The 11,756-nt window shown below is 43.1% G+C and overlaps 1 long non-coding RNA gene across 1 annotated transcript; it reads right to left on the bottom strand.

Moving 5' to 3' along the window:
* Window positions 1-214: 214 nt before the first annotated feature.
* LOC115052303 (uncharacterized) lies at window positions 215-6,449 on the bottom strand. The gene is made up of 3 exons (XR_003841351.1): window positions 6,176-6,449; window positions 2,904-2,987; window positions 215-661 (listed from the first exon to the last, which is right to left on the bottom strand). It is a non-coding gene; the product is annotated as an uncharacterized LOC115052303 (long non-coding RNA).
* Window positions 6,450-11,756: the final 5,307 nt, after the last annotated feature.

Below are 11,756 nucleotides of genomic sequence, written 5' to 3'. Positions count from 1 at the left end.
TTTCCTGGTGGCGGGGGGTGCTGGAGCCAATCCCAGCCAGTGTTCCGGGCAAGGGGCAGGGTTCACCCTGGACAGGTCGCCAGTCCATCACAGGACCAACACACAGAGACACACAGATGGAACAACCACTCACGCTCCCATTCACACCTAGGGTCAATTTAGAGTCACCAATAACCTAAACATGATGTCTTTGGATGGTGGGAGGAAACCGGAATACCCAGAGGGAGCCCACGCAGACACGGGGAGAACATGCAAACTCTGCACAGAAAGGACCCAGGCCGGGAACCCCAACCGTGACCTTCTTATTGTGGGGCAACAGTGCCATGCACCACCACAGTGGGTTTGAAATGAAACAATCAAGACAACAATTAAGACCTTTAAGATTTAAGAAGATTTTCCTGTTCCTGATTTTCCAGGCTGTTTGTATCCAAATCAGGTTAACGCTGTAGGAATTACAACACATTTTATGTGCCTGCCACCTATTTTCAGGACAAAAAGTAAAATAAATTGTCAATTTGAATAATTTGGTTGCAAATTCTTTGCAGTCAATGAGTCTCAAATTAATATATATCACCAGAAGCTTGGTGCTGATGATGCATTTTGGTCTTTATTGCAGCTGTCTTCAGTTCCTGTTTGTTTTGGGATGTTTTTCCCCTACACACTGCAAAAAAAGAGAAGTTGGGTGAACTCCACTTCAATTTCAACTTAGATACAATTTTAAGTTTGGCATTTAAACTGATTTTTGTCAACCGTAAGTTGTACAAACTCATAATTAGTTCCTCAGGGCCTGCAGTGAGTCACTGTTGTCCTCTATAGCATAAAGCTATAGAAAAGGGTGAGTTACTGCTCATGCTTCTTCTTCTTCTTCTTATTATTATTATTATTTGGAAGAAGGAGGGTGGAGCAGTGTCGGCGAGAGATAGACGTGACTGGCAAGTGAGCTCATTAGATGCTGTTGGATTTGATGGAGGATTTTTTGGATTTCCTGTCATTGGGGTTAGGGCTAGGGTTGAGTAGTGGGAGGTAATCTCTGGAATACCTCTAGGTATTAGGATGCAGGAATTGCTTGAAAACTTGAAAGTGCGGAGTAGATCAGTGCTAAAAGAATGACATGGGGAGCTGAGAAAATGGAGACTGAGACTATTTTGATTGAGTTTGAAACAAAGGTCTGTCCAGAAGAACTGTTTTTTGGCCTCATGAAATATAGAGTCAGGGAGTTCATTCCAAAGCCAATGAGGTGCTTTAATTGTCAAGAGTTTGGGCATGTGGCTAAGGTGTGGAAAGGAAAGAGAAGATGTACCGGGTGTGGAGAAGAACATGAATATAGGAAGTGTGGAGAGGAAGTGAGGCCAAAGTGCTGTAGTTGCGGGGGGAACAGTGTTGCTTTTTTGTGGTTGTGAAGAGTTAAGAAGAGAGGTGCAGCAGATTAGAGTTAAAGAAAAAGTGTTGCATGCTGACGCACTCAAGATGGCTTGGGGGAAAAAGTGGGCAAAGAACATTGATTAAATAAATAGCAAATGATAGTAGAGAATAGGAAGTTAGCAGCAGTGCAACATCTTGACATGGTGGGTTTAAGATGTGAAGAAATGAGAGACGAGCTAAGTGTGCAGGCTAGTCAAGAGTCATGTTTGGGTTGATATTAATAACAATTTTAATACTCAGGAGGTTCCCACCTTATGACCCCAGGGACATGTTAGCTATCACTACTCACTGGCCTAGTTAGATATTATCTTTATGGTACATAGGGCAGGGCAAAAGTTTGTTGTTAGGGAGTTAGTCAATGAGTCTGGTCCATTTTTTTGTCACACAAGTTTCTTGTGTTTACTCTAAATTCAAAACTAGCATAGCTGACAACAGGGGAAAGGCCATGTGACAGCTTGGATAGACGGCTGACAGCACCCCAGAGGTGCTGCCATGGGCTAGCAATCCATGGTAGCAGTGGCAAGGTTTAGCAGCCTCGTCACAACCAGCACGAGCTACAAGTCAGATAAGGAAAATACCCCAAGGATCAGCGAGAGCAGGGGTGGAAGATGACTCACAGGCAGACTACATGGTAACAGACACTGGAACGGATAAGACTACAAGTTGGACATGTGACTCAGTGAAGGATAGGGGCATGGACCTATTCTCTAGGACTAGAAGTGGGCAGAATAGTTTGAAGGGCAAAGTGAGCGTGGATGGAGAGAATAAAAAGGGTAGATTAGAGGGAAACAAGCTCCAGGTTTGTCCTTGTGGTTGGCAGAAAGTAACATTGGTTAGAAGCCTTAGAGTGCATCAGGGAAGAAAGAGATGTGTGGGAAAGGAAGGGCAGTGTGGCTCCATCGATCAGGACTAAGAAGTCAATTGAATAAGTCAGATGAAATCCAGCGACAGATAGAAAACTACAGTTCGAAGGATATCAACAACACAGCCACAGAGATGGAGGAGGAGTTTATAAGAACAGATGCAGCTGATACTGAGGTGAATAGGCCAGTCAAAGAGAGAAATATGGAGCAGATAGCTAGAGTTAAATGGGCTAGGGCAAATAGTAGCAAAGAATGGGAGACATTCAATAGGGACTTGTAAATAATTCTGAGCAGACCAGGAGGAAACACAAGCGATAGGTTAGAGAAGATGGGAGATGGGATTTACTCCTATGGTGTAGAAAGATTTGGGGTGCAGGATAGAAAGAAGGTTGAAAGAGTACAGGTAGCTAAGTCTAAACGGCTAAGAGAAATGGAGAAATTAGTTAAAGAAAGAAGATAATTAAGAAAGCAGTGGGAAAGAGCTACAGAGGAAGTGAAGTGTGTTGCAAGAGGAAGTGTTGCAAATGGAGTTCCCTACCGGGTCTATAAAAGTGCACCTGATATCCTAATGTTTTTGTGGAGGCAATTAAGAATGGTTTGGAAGAAACAGTCTATTACCGGAGCATGGCGTAGGGCAGGAGGTGTTCTTATTCCAAAGGAAAAGGAGTCTTCACACCTGGTCAGTTCCATATGATCTCTCTCCTGAATATAGAGGGGAAGATTTTCTTTCGTTTAGCTGCACGGAGACGAGCATGTTATTTAAAAAGAAATGGCTTAATAGATACTTCATTAGATTTGGGCATTAGATTCGGGCAGCCAAGAGTGAGAAGAGACTTGCATGTGATATTCTTGGACTTAGCAAATACATTTGGGTCACTGCCACATAGCCTTATTTAGGAGGCATTTCATTATGTTAGAGTGCCTGGAGTAGTTGTTAATTAGCATATTTTCTGGATATCTGGATATCTGGCAGAGGCTAGAAATAGGAATTATGGCAGGGTGTACAATTTCAGATCCCCAGCCCATTCTTATCAGACATCAGGCAAGTTATCAAACTTGCATTCTATCTATCTATCTATCTATCTATCTCCTGGGAGTCATCAGATGGGAACCTCCTTTCACCGGTGTTTCATCTAGTTAGGCCCATGACACCTCGAGGAGGGTAGACAGTGATCACAGAGTCACCCCCCAGCCATCACTGCTCCTCACACAAAGACAGTCACAAACAGCACAACCGTCAACTACTGACCTCTCACCAACTGCACCAGTAAAGACAGGGTGGGGATACAGACCCTGGTTCAGGTAGGGGGCATGAAAGTATAGAGGGTGCAGGAGGTGGAGGACAAGCTCAAACTCACCTGAATAGTCCTATACTCAAACCAAATCAAACCAATACAGGCCAACTCACCTGGACTAACCACATTGTCTCAAAAGGCAAACAGGTAACACCCTCCACTTAAATATACTTCCTCTTCCTGGATTTCTTCCTCTGCTTCTCCCAAGAGTCTGTCTTAACAGCCGGGCCCCCAGCTACTATTACTTCTTCTAATCCAAATCCACTGACTGGATCTTATATGCAAGTCTCTTTTCTCAATCTTGGCTGCCTCAATCTGATGCCAAATCATGCTAGTATGCTCTAAACAATCAAGCAACCAATCAAGCTTATTAATCAACCCGAGACCAAAATCTGGCTGGAGGTCTCTTGAAAGCCTCACTCTTAGTCTTTCCCACTCAGACTGGAAAGGTGAAAAACCAGTTCTGTTAGTTATAGTATACGGTCCACCTGGTCTGTACTCAGAATTCCTATAATTGTTTTCTGAGTTTTTAATCAGTTAGTACTCAGTACAGATAAAATCATTATACTGGGAGATTTCAATGTACATGAAGATGTACAAAGCAACAGCCCTAGTTTAGGGTTTCTTCCCCTATTACACTCAATAGGCTTTTCCCAGCATGTGAATGAACCTACTCACTACTACAATCATATCCTTGATCTTGTTCTAACATATGGCATTGAAATTGGCAAGTTAACAATTTCTCCTCAAAACTCTCTTTTGACCGACCATTACCTTATTACATCTGAGTTTACTTTAATGGGCTCCACAGCATCGAGGAATAAATTCAGCAATAGAAGATGTTTATCTGAAGCTGCTGTGGCTAAATTTAAAGAGAACATTTGGTCATCATCTCCAACAATGCCATATCTAAATTCAAATGAGGATTTCTCTCATACACAGGTTGATGACCTTGTGATTAGCACAATGGCCGCCCTGTGTTCAAATCTTGATGATGCCGCTCCTCTCAAAAAGAAAGTAATCAAACAAAGGAGGCTGTCTCTGTGGTATAGTTCCCAAATTCGTGCCTTAAAGCAGACGTCAAGGAAATGAGAAAGAAATTGGCGTTCCAGTAAGTTGGAAGAGCCTCACCGAGCCTGGAAAGACAGCCTAAAAACAGATTTAAAAAAAAAAAAAAAAAAAAAAAAAGCTCTCCACAGTGCTAGAAGTTCATATTACTCAGCACTAATAGAAGAAAACAAGAACAATCCCAGGTTTCTCTTCAGCACTGTAGACCAACCAGAAATCCCCTTCGCTCTCAGCAGCAATGATTTTATGGACTTCTTTACAGATAAAATTATAACAATCAGAGAAAGAATTCATCAGCTCTTGCTACATTAGACAGTAATCTTCTACTGACTACAGCAACTCCTGAATCAACTGCAACACCTATTGTGTCACAACGGGAAACGCAGTACAAGTGTGTTGCAGGGTGAGGACCCAATTGCAGGAGCCAGAAACCAGGTAGGTGAAGAAAGAAAGACTTCAAGCTGAACTAAATCTACAACATAAACTGAACACGAAAACATGGGCAAAACAACAAGGCAGGGCATGGATGACAAGCATTCGACAAGGACTAGACTGAAAACAGGCCTTAAATACAGTGCTAGACAAGACACAGGTGATCCACATTAGGGCAGGGAAGGCAATCAACATGGGACACAACCAGGAAGTAAAGTAACGGGGAACACGAAGGAGCCAGGACTACAAAATAAAACAGGAAGTTACAAGGACAGGACTGGAATTATTCTCACCTCTGAATCTCTGAGAGCTAGCTTCTATAGTTTCATCATCCAGACCATTAACCTGTCTATTAGACCCAGTACCATCTAGCCTCTTTAAAGAGATTTTTTACTTAATTGAGCCGTCAGACAGTTGAGTCAGTCAGATAGTCAAACTGCAGACATGTCTTGAAGACATAAAAGTCTGGATGCCTCAAAATTCCACGAGAAACATTAGGAAAGTCAGAAACATCCTCTCTCAAGATGATGCAGAAAAATTAGTCCATGCATTCGTAACTTCTAGGCTGGACTACTGTAACTCATTACTATCTGGCTGTCCAAACAAATCTCTGAAAGGCCTTCAGCTGGTTCAGAATGCTGCTGCATGTTAAATTAACTGGAAGTAGGAAAAGAGATCACATCTCTCCTGTGTAAGCTGCTTTTCAGTGGCTGCCGGTAAAATACAGAGTAGAATTTCTGTTAACATATAAAGCACTGAATGGCCAAGCTCCATCATATCTCAGAGTGCTCATAGTTCCTTACTCCAAGTCTCCAAGAGGCAGATCTTTCAGTTATCAGGCTCCTCTTCTATGGAACCAACTTCCAGCAGCGGTCGGGGGCAAACTCTTGAGCAATTTTCAAGACCAAGCTTAAAACTTTTTTTTTTTTTTTTTTTATAAAAGAGCTTATCGTTAAAAAGTTAAAGTCCATGCTGCTATAAGCTGCTATAGGCCTAGGCTACTGGGGGAAGGACTGAGCATGTGTTGACAATAACCATGTTTCTTAAAAATCCCTGTTTCTCCCAGTTCTAAGCATGTGTACTGCATTTACTAACCTTGTTTTCCCGAAGTCTCTGTATCTCCCAGCTCCTCTCCTCTCTCTCCCTGAGGCAGGTTAACTCAGGGGACGGAGTTGAGTGTTATGTCAGTGCCACTACATAACCTGTATGTAGTGCCTGTAGAGTGCGTGGACGTGATCTTGGGTAATCACTTAGCTGGTAAGATTATCTGTCCTGATATGCCACCTTCACTGCTGGTGACCTCCTCCCCATCTATGGAAGGATCCAACGGAATGGAGAGTGACACAGATGTTTATCCAGTGTGTGCTGTCACATGTGCTATGGCTTGTGACAAGTGACTGACAAGTGAGTGCCAAAAGTGAAAGTGTGGAGTTCCCAGTTCCTGATTTTCCTTTTTCTGTTTCCCGCAGCGAGTTGGTAAAGAACAGAAGGGAGAATGGCTCCCACATGGGGACCAATTTATTGAAGAGGCTCTTTTTCAGATAGTGATGCCTCAGAAGCTTGGAGAGAGGGTGTTACAGACTGCTCATGGTGGGATTGCAGGACACCTAGGGGTAAAGAAGACGTATGACAGGGTTTTGAAGCATTTCTACTGGCCAGGCCTGAAGAAGTCCATTGCAGCCTACATCAAAACCTGCCATACTTGCCAAATGACTGGTAAACCAAATCAGACCTTCAAGCCTGCCTCACTCTATTTGATCCCTGTGATCAGTCAGCCTTTTGAACACCTGATAATCAATTCCCTTGATCCCCTGCCCCGCTCCAATTCTGTCAGTAACTATCTGCTAACAGTCATGTGTCAAACTACACGTTATCCTGCCGCATATACATTACATATTATAACAACGAAAGCTGTACTGAAGGCATTAACACAGTTCATCTCCATTTTCTGTATTCCTAAATTGATACAGAGTGACAGGGATACTAACTTCACTTCCAACATCTTTGCCGAGATCATGAAGCAACTCAGGGTTAAACGTGCCATGTCCAGCACTTACCATGCAGAGGAGCCTTAGAGTGCTTCCATGCTACACTGAAGTTCTTGTTTTGTGCCTACTGCACAGAGGTAGACCGAGACTGGGAGGAGGGTTTGCCCTGGTTAATGGTAGCAGCTAAAGAGGTAGCCCAGGAAAGTACTGGTTTCAGTCCTAATGATCTGGCGTTTCCCCACACCGTTTGCAGCCCCCTGTCCAAGTTACAAGATGACTGGAAGTCACCTCTGGTCAATCTATTAGATTATGTAAATGGTTTAAGACGAAGGTTGTACCAGGCCGGTAAGATGGCTAAAGAGAACCTAAAGGTTTCTCAAAGTAAGATGAAAGGTCTGTTTGACCATCGAGCTGAACACAGAGAGTTTAGCCCAGGAGACCAGGTCCTTGCATGACTGCCGATAGCAGGATCTCCATTTCAGGCAACATTTACGGGACCCTACACTGTAGTTCATAAAGTTTCTGACCTGAATTATGTGGTTGCTACTCCAGATAGAAGAAGGGCCACACAGTTGTGTCATATCAACCTGCTAAAACCGTATTATGTCCGTTCTTCTCCTCTAGCTGCTGTACCAGAGGTGAAACCAGTGGCGTTGGCTGCTGGAAGGGGGGGTTGGCTCCTCCTCCAGCCTTGGTGGTAGGAGGGGTCAAGGAGGAGCTGGCCTCACCAGATGACTGTATGCTCAGAGGTAGACTGAGAAACTCTAAGTCACTGGGTAAGTTGGACACTATTCTGGGACACCTGTCTGACTCCCAGTGTATAGAGTTGGGGGACGTCATTAACAAGTTCCCAGAGTTATACCCCATCTCTCATACCCATTTAGTCCAGCATTATATTGAAGTGGGAGACGCTGAGCCAATACGACAACGGTTTTACCGAGTCTCCGCTGAGAAGAGAGAACAGTTGGATTCGGAGGTTGACTACATGCTTACTAACCACATTGCTGTTCCTTCTAACTCCAGTTGGGCTTCACCCTGTCTGTTGGAGAAGAAGCCAGACAACACCAAGCTTTTAAGGCCTTACTCTGTTCTGCCCCTGTGCTGGCCACTCCTTTTGTGGCCGTTTGTCCTGAATGTAGATGCCAGTAAGGTAGGAGCTAGAGCTGTGTCACTGCAAGCTGGGACTGATGGTATAGAGCGTCCTGTAAGTTTCTATTCAAAGAAATTCAGCTCTTATCAGCTCAACTACTCAGTTACAGAGAAGGAAGCATTACCGTTAACAGTGCTTGCTCATCGGGGGATCTGTTGGGTCTCTTTAAATAATTTTATAAAGAGTTTGGTCTAGACCTGTTCTATATGTAAAGTGCCTTGATGTACCTTTGTTATAATTTGGTGCTATACAAATAAATCTGATTTGATTTGATTTGATGGGCTTTGCAGCACTTTGAGGTCTATGTTAAATTAATTAATTAAATAAATTGCCTGCTGCCCAGTCGTTCTGCCCTTGCTGCCTTCCCTTCTCCATGCCACGCCACATGGCTCTTCTTTGTTTGGTTCAGTATAATTGATACACTTTACAGCGCTCACTCTACATATACACTCCATCCAGACACCGCTGACACATACTGATACTCACTCATATTCCAAATGGGCCTTTGGGGGCGGGCTTAACACCCCACATTTTGATAATTTAGTAAATTGATTATTGTTTTTAACTATTGTTTGGCATCTGTGTCCACTTTTTGTCATTTCCTGCAAAACTTCAGGTGTTACAGTAGAACACAAACAAGACAACAACTAAATTCTTTGGTCAATTACAAAAAAATAAAATAGGCCATAGAAAATAGAAAAATTCTTACCAGTCAAAAGCTGGAGCTTGCAGCGCGCGCTACTCTGCTTCTTGTTGGACTTTAAATAGCCAAAATATCCCCACACTACCAAATTCCTCTGATCTTTCTTCTCAACCATGTCTTTGTCTTTTGGGCCTTGGGCTGTGTCCGCTGGGGTGTCTTCTTCGGGGGCACTGCCGCTCGTGTTAACATTTACTCAGTTTCACATATTTCACTCCCACTCTTAATGTACTGGTGGCCAAAACATAAGTGCGTGTGCTTACGTTTAAACCGGCTGCATCATTGCTGCTGTGTTTTCAGTGACAGCACCAGAAATTCTTAATTGGTGGAGCTAGGGGGTTTAAGGAACTCTCTAGCATTTGAACATTCATTCTCCCGCCTTCTCATTTCCCCTTCTTGTCTTGTGAATCTTTGCTCATGGTCCCTGATTATGTTGACATTACCTTCCTGAATGGCAGAGTGCAACGTTGTGCCACGTTGAAATGAAATGAGTTCTGAGACAGACCAGTGACAATTCATCTGATCCTCTTACTGAACATGGGGCTGAGATATGGTGGGGACTCATTCCTGACTTTTCTTCCACTCCACTTCAAAACATCTTCAACACATGGCTTCCTTGGGTTTCTGTTCAGCATTTTTACACTGATCCCCTTGATCCACCGGATTGTTCATTTAACTATGAGCTATATGGTGATGAAGACTATGAGGCTGTGTAGTATGGCTTTGTACAGCAGTGTCTTGAGACTAGTGACTATCCCACAGTTGAAATACGTGACTTCTATGTAGGCCCTGAAGGTGTGGCTGTGGCAGTCTCTTTACTTGCTTCTCTAGATATAATGCATGCGTTGGTCGACACATTTGCCCCTCACATTGCTCTGAAGGTCGCTAATGGAAGAGAGGCAAAAAACCTAAGTCCCACAGTGAAGCGTTGCTTGGTGGCATGCGATTGGACACCTACAGAGAATAAACATCTCCTTCATCTACAAAGCTATAATTGGACTGCTCCCCTCATATCTCTGCACCTACCTCACTCTCACATTAAATTCATCATATAGTCTGTGCTCTCTGGGGTGTTTATCCACCTCTGTCCCCAGAACTTGTATTGAGTTTGGGACTTGGCTAATGCCTTTTTCTGCATTCCTTTGCACACAGACTCTCAACAGATGTTTGCTTTTTCATACAAGGGGACGCAATACACATATACACAATACTCACCCTCAATATTCAGTCATGTCTTAAAACAATAGCTACACTCCTTGACTTTGCCACAGGGCATTTTGCTTCTACAATATGTGGATGATATTCTTTTGGCAGCTATTATGACTGCCAATGAAATGGTTCTATCTATCTTGCTAAATGGGGGTTCACAGTCTCAAAGTCTCAAACTCCAAATTGGGAGACCTAAGGTGACTTTCCTGGGCTGTGTCTGTCACACCATGGTGAGGTCGTCTCGTCTTGGTTTTATTTTGTCTTGTCATTTCCTGTTTTTATTTTGAAATTCCTAACTCTCCTCCCGTTTCAGAACACTTGTATCCTGTGCGTCGCCCTGATTACCATTATTTCCACCTGTTCCCCATTTCCCCCACTTCTTAAATAGTCTGACTTCCCCTTGTCTTGTGCCAGTGTGTTGTCGATTCATGTCCCACACCAGCGTTATGTCCATGCCACAGTCCTCGTTTCTTTGTGTCAGCTTTTGGTCCTCGATTGAGTGAATTTTTGTTTGTTATTTCTATACCTGAGTTAGTCCGTTTTTAGTCCCATAGCCTTTTGTGTTTCCTCTGCATGAGTGACTTTTTGTTTGTAGATTCTATAAGATGGACATGTTGAGTCACTCTTAACTGACCACTGTGAAATCTATGATGCAGTTTCAAGGCTGGTAACTTACAAAAACTTTGTGCCTGATTTCTCCAGTTTGGTAGCACCATTGCAAGCGCTAATCACGCAGGCGGGATAAAAATAACTGCCATTCTCTGTTGCAGTGGACAGCAGCAGCAGAAAAAGCCTTTGTAGATGCCAAAACCGCATTGTCTACAGCCTGTTTTCTTCATGCCCCAAATTTTTTGGAGCCACTTCATCTGGACATTGATGAAAAGAATGGCTTTGTGCATGCCGTTCTTTTTCAAAATAAGAGTACAGTAGACAAGAAAGTGTTAATGACCTGCTAAATTAGATAATGTGGAAATCCTTCCTGTGTCAGACATGTAGCTGCTATAGGAAAGGCAGTACAAAAAACCTCACATATCAGGAATCAGGAATTAGACCATCATACACGCTACACATGGAATAAAAGCATTTCTTGACTCCAATGCATTTACACTACCAGCACATAGAATTCAAGGCTTACAGCAGCTACAAACCTCATATCCACTTCACCAGCATAGGAACTAATATGGCTTTACAGATGGATGCCAAACAAGACCATGACTGTGTAGCTCAACCAACGAGGAAATTTGACACAAAGGACCAATTAGAGGCAAGACATGCACAGACAGTTCCTCAACCTGCATCAGCTGAAATGGCAGAATTAGTTGCAATAACAGAAGCATGTAAATTAGCGAAAAATAAAACTGCGACCATTTACACAGACTCAGCTTATGCAGTCCAGGCTGTACATGTGGACGTGTGTCATTGGAGAAGAAAAGTTTTTGTGACCTTGGCTGGCACTCCTGTAAAACATCAAATCAATTGCTTGATCTCCATCATGCCTTACTTGATCCTAAACAGGATTCTATAGTCAAGTGCAAAGGACATCAAAAAAGAGATGGTAAAGTAGCGAGAGGCAACAATGCAGCAGACATGGCGGTGAAAACAATAGGACATTACAATGTATATAAACAG

Source organism: Echeneis naucrates, chromosome 12 (assembly GCF_900963305.1).
Source record: "Echeneis naucrates chromosome 12, fEcheNa1.1, whole genome shotgun sequence".
Classification (NCBI taxonomy): Eukaryota; Metazoa; Chordata; class Actinopteri; order Carangiformes; family Echeneidae; genus Echeneis; species Echeneis naucrates.
This window is presented reverse-complemented; position numbering and strand designations above follow the sequence as displayed.